We start from the raw sequence: 8694 nt of genomic DNA, 5'->3' as shown, positions 1-8694 counted from the left end.
ATGCAAACTTTGTGTGACTGAGAGCGAACATGATAAACAAAGGTTTTGTCACACTCACCTTTAATCTCCCACTATTTTCTAAAACTTTGCAACTCACTGTTGACTGTTTACTTAAAGAAATGCATCTGGTCATTGACCTGTTTCAGATGTACAAACATCAAACCAACATCTTGATTGAGCAATGGGATATTAACAGCCTCTTCCTAAGTGAACAAGGACTTATTTACTGGAAGCCTGTAGTATTAATGTTTCAAATCATATAACTGTGTTTCAGATAAATGTCTACTAAAAAATACATTTCAAACTACACATGATTCTTCCATGTATTAGTCAGTCAGCTCATGGAGAAATAAGAATCTAAGAACATAACTAGAACTAAAGAACAGAACTAAAACATTTCCATCTGTGTCTAGATCATTTTGTATCAAGTTGCTGTGAGTTGTGGGAATATATATATATATATTGCTTATATAATCATATGCACAAATTCTAAATAAAAATAAGGTAACACATCCCCTACAGGAAACTATGAAACACTGAATGGTCATTGTGCATAGGACAACAGATAAAATATCTTATGTCAACACATCAAAGGTTAACATTGTCCCCAGCCCACTCTATTCCTACCAGCAAACACAACACAACACCTCCACAATTCTCAAAAGCTGGGTTTAACACCCCAGCCCAATCCCACTCCCGGCTCACTTATATTCCAAGCCACATCTCTTTAAGCATAAACCCAAACTGGCCTCTCTGGTGACTAAGGATGTACCCAGCCCTAATGTCACCATTAAAAGAAACACTAGCATTTAGTAGTTTTGCTTCTTGGTTGCTCCTACAGCATAATTCAGTTTTACAGCACTGTCCTGAAATCAAGGTCATGAGAAAGGGTTTCCTACACACTTCCAAAAGAAACAGCCTCTCTCCTCCCTATAACAGGTCAGTAAAGCATCACCGTGATATAGAAGCTGTAATTTTATGTTAAAAACAATGCCTTAAATTAAATGTTAAAAACATGCATTAAAGTGTTCCTTTAATGCATGTTTAATTCCTACATATGGCTTTTACACACTATGCCAATAGAGCACACACTATCACTGTTCTCTGCTCATGGCAAAGACCCCACCAAATGTTAAAAATCAAGTAAATAGATGAGGAGAGTGCTTTATTCTTGCCTGATATGTGGGTAATACTGAGCTATTTTTGTCATTTCCTCTTATTTAGGTAGTGAGAGGAACTATCATAGTTTCATGTCTCATCATGTTCCTTATTTCCTTGACCATCACCCTCATCACACCTACCCCTCCTCTCACCCCTATTCTTCCTCCTATTCCTCCCCTGATTTCCATTTTCTCTCACCTTTTCCCCCCTTACATGTCTTACATGTTCTTCATCATCCTCATTCTACATACCCCTCCTCTCACTCCTCGTCTTCCTCCAATTCCCTTCCCCCACTACTCCAATGTATATAAGGCCCTCCTAAAATATTTGGTGTCAGACTGGATTGGGAACAGACTAGACTGGCAACAGTCACAGACTGGATTGGGATCAGACTGAACTGGTGACAAACTGATGACCTAGCTGTGCCCGTGCTTTTCTGCATGCACGTGAAGGAAAGCTCTGAACCTCCAGTTTCCAAACTTCCGATCATCCTGAGATAGACTGAGATCATCCAGCTGTACTCATACATGGTCCTGTGTATGTGTAAATAAACTCCAGTCAACGCCGAACTCCAGTTTCCTGACTCTTCAATGCCGAATTTCTAACAGTTGGAACCAACTCTAAATTCAGGAGACTGCTAACTGCATGTTACAAATCGAAACAAATCAAGCTACACATGAGATTCTGTGCTAATTCATACAGTGAATAAAAACTTACATACAAATTAAACTTCAACCACATACAAAAAACAAGCATTTATCTTCAAACATACCATTCCACCTTAAAAGACGTGAAGCTTCTGAACGTACACAAATCGTACCCAACAATCGTAGATATCCCCTTTAGAATGTGTAGCTTTCTCTACCGGTTTTATGTCCACACACATTCTCTCACCTCAGACACCAAGTACGCATACCTCAGCTTCTTTCTTTCAAAAGCTTCATTTACTACATCCTGAAATGGAATTGGCAACTCTACAAAATAAACCATCTGCGTACAACACCATAAACAATACAATGTGATAACACACCTAACTGCATTATCACCATCAACATGAGACAATACATTAACCTCTAGGTGTTTACAATTGACTAAATATGCTAACACATCCAGTACTTGATTATGTCTGCAACAAACAAACATTACATGCTGATAAAATTAGCTTCAGTGTGCCAAATATTGCACATAATCTTTAACTTAATACTAATTAGATCATTCATTCATCAACCAACGCATGTTTTTGGACTGTGGGAGGAAACCCATGCGAACTGGGGAGAATACACCAAACTCCTCACAGACTGTCACCTGGAGCAGGACTTGAACCCACAACCTCCAGGTCCCTGGAACTGTGTGACTGCAACACTATCTGCTGCACCACCATGCTGCGCCTTTGATGAGATAATAAGAAAAAAACAAAGGATAGAAAACTCTTGATCTAAACCTCCCTACCTTCTGTAATGCCACAAACGGTCAGCGTCATATTAAACAGTACATATTATGAAAAAAAAATCGCTTTTGAGAAAATCAGTGTGAGAAATAAGTATACGGATTAAAACTTTTTTTTTTCATTTTTATATCTGCTAATTGATATCCCTTAGTTGCCAAGAACGTCGGTAAGCATTGCATTTTACTGGGAAAATACTGCCAAAATTACCATTCATTCATTCATTCATTCATTCATTATCTGTTACCGCTTATCCAATTCAGGGTCGAGGTGGGTCCAGAGCCTACCTGGAATCACTGGGCGCAAGGTGGGGAATACACCCTGGAGGGGGCGCCAGTCCTTCACAGGGCCCAAAATTACCAATTTTCATTAATACATGCATTCAACCCTTTCACTAACTCAGTGAGTGTCATCATTATCATCATCATTATCATCTCTACCACTTAATACATTTCAGGGACTTGGTTCATTGAGTGTCATGTAAATTAATTAATCTACATAACTAAAACAAGGATTCAATTAAGCTGTAGCATCATATTCCAGTATAACACTAATGTTTACTTATTGAGCTGCTCCAATGCTTGCAAAGAGATTGCACAGCACTTGATTCTTCAAATCAAAAGGGGAATGTATATGTGTTGTGTGTGCAAAACAGAAAAAAAAAACATATTTTTGGATTTTGCCTCTGGAATATCTCTGGAATACATATATATAAGTAAAAATTAATTCATGGCTTACAAAATACGCATTGTATGCACTTAAAATATGTCGACGTAGCCATTGTATCAAACTACTTATCAGTATTACTTTAAGGTAAGGTATACTGTGAGAAATTTTATGACTACTGAACGGTTGTCTCCATAAACCCAGGTTAATTTTAGTTTAGTACAGTTTTATTGTGTGTTTAAATAATGACAAAATAACCCAGTGTGCCATTTTAAGTTGGAATGTAAAATCCCTAAACTGCCAAATCAAGGAATAAAGAGATGTGTGATTTTAATAAGAACTCCTTTGAGTGTAGTCTAAAGGATATTGCGCCTTTGGTCACACAAAACACTTTGCATGTTTCTGTGAACCAGTGACCAGCCCAACAATATTTATTATTTACTTAATTTTCACTCTTTAATTGTAGAACAGCATTAACCCACTTCTGTATGTACACAAGTTGTAATTTTATCATTCATAAATATCAACATGGTTGGGCTGGCAGTACATGAAATTGTATTTAAAAACCCAATTGTTATTTATCATTAGAAATTTTACCAGAGAAACCTGTTTTGTTGCAAACCCTGTGCTAAACCCTGAGCTTGGAATGTTTTCAGTGGTGCTTCACCGTCATGTTTTAATGGAATAAGAAGTGTAAAACTAAAAGTAAGTTAATTTTATGTATATTTTATATTTTAGTATATTTTATGTTTTCTAACCATGGGTCTGGTGAATTTGTTACAGGATGTCTCGGAAACATGAAGGCTGAGCGATCTACATTTATTTGTGGGGTTTAGTAGTGGTAAGTACATTGATCATCTAAATCACTAGAAGCATTGAACATGATGAGGGGTCAGTGTTGATCTTAAAAATTAGTTACAAGAGACACATCTTAATGCACTACATGATGACAGCTTCAGTGATCTGAATTTACAATGGAATTATTAAAATCAATTTATTGCACCCTGTCATATACAAACATTCCAAATTGGATACATTTTTTTTCTTCTATATATATTATATATATATATATACCTGGCAAAAAATAATAACCACACATAAATGATCTTTAGACAGGGTTTTATTTATTTAATTATTTTTAAGAAAAAAAACGAAAATAAAAGATAGCAATGAACAATTTTTATTTAATAGCTGAAAATACTGGCTTCATGAAAAATTATATAAATTGTAATTAATGGCCTTTTCAAGATGGACAGGAACAATTAGGGAATCAAAAAGTGTTGTACACATAAACTGTAAAAAGGATATATATATATATATATATATATATATATATATATATATATATATATATATATATATATATATATATATATATATATATATATAAAAACTTAATTACACTAAGTAAAATCTCTCTGAATATCCTTTGACTGGATCCTAAATTTTGAGTTTTTTTATGAATTAAAGGTGAGAATGTTACATGCAGCACTAACACTGCAGTGTAGTGAATCGACATCACACTTTTGCCAAATATGCTGGTTAAGTTAATTTGGCAATATATGTAATGCATGGTGTTCCATAATAGTACTGATTTTGACTTGCTTTCATGCAGTGTTTTAGTGAGTGGACTATTAATTGCTTTTAGCACAGAGTATGTAGCGGGCTATATACATTTATAGGATGTCAACTTTTGTTTTCTTTTTTTTTTCAGTAAAACTAATGTGGAAATGTAATGCATTTGTGCTGCTGAAGAAAGTACAAGATCCCAGTTATTGAAGCACTACAGGTTAAAACATGGCCACTTTGGTCGCAGACACCCTTATCCATGCACATATGCAAAGTTCCCATGTGCATTTAAGTCTTGGAATGCACTTAGAAGCCACCTATGTAGATCACATTTTGATCAGACATCTCAAAGATCGGTGAATTGTACAACATTTAGCTGCCATCATTGTGCCTGTAATGACATTTCCTCCTTGAGAGATTTTTTTGCTCATGTTAACAGCCATCTAAAAAGACACAAAACTGTTTGTTGTATGTTTGATAATTGTTCCTTTCAAACAAATATTTATGGAACATATCAGACCCACAAGAACAGAAAGCACAAACCATATACACTGAATGATTTCAAAGCTAGAATTGTGAAAAATGATTTTCAGAATTGTACTGTGGGAAATACATGTTTGAGAGAGAGTGAGGAGTTCCTTGTTGATTCTGAACTTAATGATGTTGCAGTGGTTCAAGAAACAGACAACTTGCTACAAATTATAGAAGAGAAATTGGCATTTCTATTATTGAAATTGGAGAATTGTTTCCATGTACCAAGCTCTGCAATTGATGAGCTGTTAAATGAGTTGCAGTATTTGATTAGTTCTACACTGGTGCCTGTATCTAACAACATTCTTGCTGGTTTCTTCAATAAACATAAACTGCAAGTTGACCAGCTGCTTGTCTAAGAGTTAGGCTGTACACTTTATTCATCTAACCTTCTGTTGAAAGCCTTAAGAAAGGATGGACCGTTAACCACTGCATTTAAGCGGAATCATTATTACAAAGATCATTTTAATATAGTTGATCCAGTTCAGTATATCCTTGATGCAAAAAACAAAAGAAGTTTTCAGTATGTTCCATTGCTAAAGGTATTAGATCAGCTTCTTAATGACAAAGATGTGCTCAGTAAGGTTTTTGAAAAGAGAAGACAGCAACAGACAGTGTGGTGTGTGACAAAGTACATTATAGATTTTTTGAAGATGGCCAAAACTTTAAAAACAATGTTTTTTTGTCAGGTGAGGAATTGAGAATCTCTGTCTGTCTATACGTAGATGATTTTGAACTCTGCAACCCCCTTGGTACATCACGAAAAACACACAAACTCTGTGCTGTTTATTGGATTTTGGGAAATTTTCCTCCTGGCAGCCATTCTTCTTTGGCCTCTATATACCTGGCCCTTTTATGTAAGAGTGAGGATGTGAAAACTTATGGCTATCGCAAAATATTTGAGCCACTACTCCAAGATCTTGTTACCCTGGAACAGCAAGGTGTGTTTGTCTTACAGCTGGGTACATTTTTGAAGGGGACACTTCAGTGTGTTATGTCTGACAATCTCACGGCACATGGACTAGCTGGATTTACACAGTCTTGCCCACTTTAATGTCACATCAGGGTATCCCCCTGATGCTGTCCATGATCTTTTTGAGGGCATAGTCCCAGTTGAGCTTGCACAGTGCTTTGGTGTGCTTATTTCCAAGAAGTTGTTTAGTCTTGATGATCTTAACAAGCGCATTACAAACTTCCAATACAAGTGGGGAGACAGAAAAAATAGGCCTCATTTGGTGCCCCGTAATTTTGAATGTCGTAAAACTATCGGTGGCAACGCTCACGAAAATTGGTGTTTGTTAAGATTGTTACCCTTTATAATTGGACAGTTGATTCCTGAGGATGAGCCAGCTTGGAAGGTGATTTTAGACTTGAAAGATATTGTAGAACTTGTTGTTGCGCCTGTCCACTGTGAGGAGTCTGTGGCATATTTCGAGTTTAAAATCTCAGTGCACAGACAGAGATACAAAGAAGCATTTTCAGATCAGGGATTTCTGCCAAAACATCACTTTCTGGAGCATTATCCAGAAATGATAAAGATGTTCGGCCCCATTGTGATGTTTTGGACTATGCATTTTGAGGCCAAGCACAGTTTTTTTTAAACAGATTGTCAGGCACACTAAGTGTTTCAAGAATATTCCACTGTCCTTGGCAAAAAAGCACCAGCTGATGATTGGCTATCACATGCATACAAGGAGTTATGACAGACCAGGCTTTGTTGTGACACATGTCTCCACAATTCCAGTAGACATCATGAAAGAAGATATAGCATTTCACCTAAGCCAGAAATACCCCAATCTCACAACTGTTACACTAGCACAGACCATTTTTAGCAATGACATAGAATACAGAAATGGAATGATTATTGTGCATGGATCAGTAGGTGGACTGCCTGAATTTGCAGAAATACTTCAAATGTGTATATTTGAAAACACATTGACCTTCATATGCAACAAACTATCTTCATGGTATAGGGAGCACTACAGAGCATTTGAACTCCAGTCATCTTCAGCAAGAGAAATTGTGTTGACCGAATTAAGTGAACTGACTGACATCTACCCCTTGGTTGACTACAAGTGTGGAACCTTACGGATGGTCACCCGTAAAAGATACATACACATTTCTGGTATTACCTCTTAATTTTTTATTTGAATTTTAGTGCTTTTGCTAATGGTGTTTAAAATAAGGTACCAAAGAGGGTACACTCTTATTGTTACCCATAGTGGTAAAGTCATTGTGGCTCCAGGCTGAAGTGATAATACCGAGGTTAAACCCACTTCGGTTGGGACTAAAGCTAGCTAGCTGAAAATAAATAATAAATCCCATAAATCTGGGAGTGTGGATTTAGAAATAAAGTGAGTTTGTATAAAGTGTTAACTTAAAGAAACACTTGCTAGTAAATTAAGATTTAATAGTGCTCTCAATAAAATTCTATATTTGATGTTTGTACACTGTAAAAAGTGGGACTGGGTAAATTAATATTTAGTTAAAAACTAATAGTAACTTGAACTTAATAAAAAGACTTCATGTAGTTTGAAATAAAATTGAGCTAAATTCAACAAATTTGAACAAAGTATTAATTGCAATTTACACAGTTTTGGCTAAATAAAATTAGCTGGGATATGTTGAATAGAACGTATTCATATTTTATGAGTAACACCAAAGATCCAGAAAATGCAATAGATTTTACTCATTGGGAGGTCTTTAATTTTAATCATACACTTCCGCCCAACGCATTTTGAAACTCGTGGACACCAGCATTGTTGGGTTCTGAATGTCCCCGGACTTCCCAAAGTGAACAGCTTTTAAATTATTAACAGTAAAAGAACAATTCTTATCTAAATCTGTGTATTTTGTTTGAGGCGCTCTTAAATGTGGGGACACGCAGTTCTAAGCTCCGCATTTTTAAGGTGGATCGGTGTGTTTGAGGGGGGGGGGCGACAGTAGTTTGTATGTGGATGAAGTTTAACTCATCTGTAAGTTTTAATTCACTGATTGAATTACCAGAGACACTCATTTGTAACTCGAGGTGTTTAGTTTGTAGCACTGTCGCTAATGCAGTTAGCCGTCTCCGGAGTTTGAGGCATTTCCACCTTAAGAGATCCGAAACCGCAAAACCATGGAGCAGGAATAGAGTAATCCTCATTTCTGTTCGTTGTTTTCAACGTTTGGAGTTCTTTTCTCTGTCTAAAACAACACCAGACGCCTCTGCTATGAGCAGGGAGAGAGAGACCTAGCAGGTAACTGAGGCGGTTTATTTACAAACACTGGTGCTTCGTAAAGACCGTAAAGACCGGTTTCGAGCACAGACTGGAGAGTTAGCT

Source organism: Hoplias malabaricus, chromosome 2 (assembly GCF_029633855.1).
Source record: "Hoplias malabaricus isolate fHopMal1 chromosome 2, fHopMal1.hap1, whole genome shotgun sequence".
Taxonomy (NCBI): Eukaryota; Metazoa; Chordata; class Actinopteri; order Characiformes; family Erythrinidae; genus Hoplias; species Hoplias malabaricus.
Note: the sequence above shows the minus strand (reverse complement) of the source record.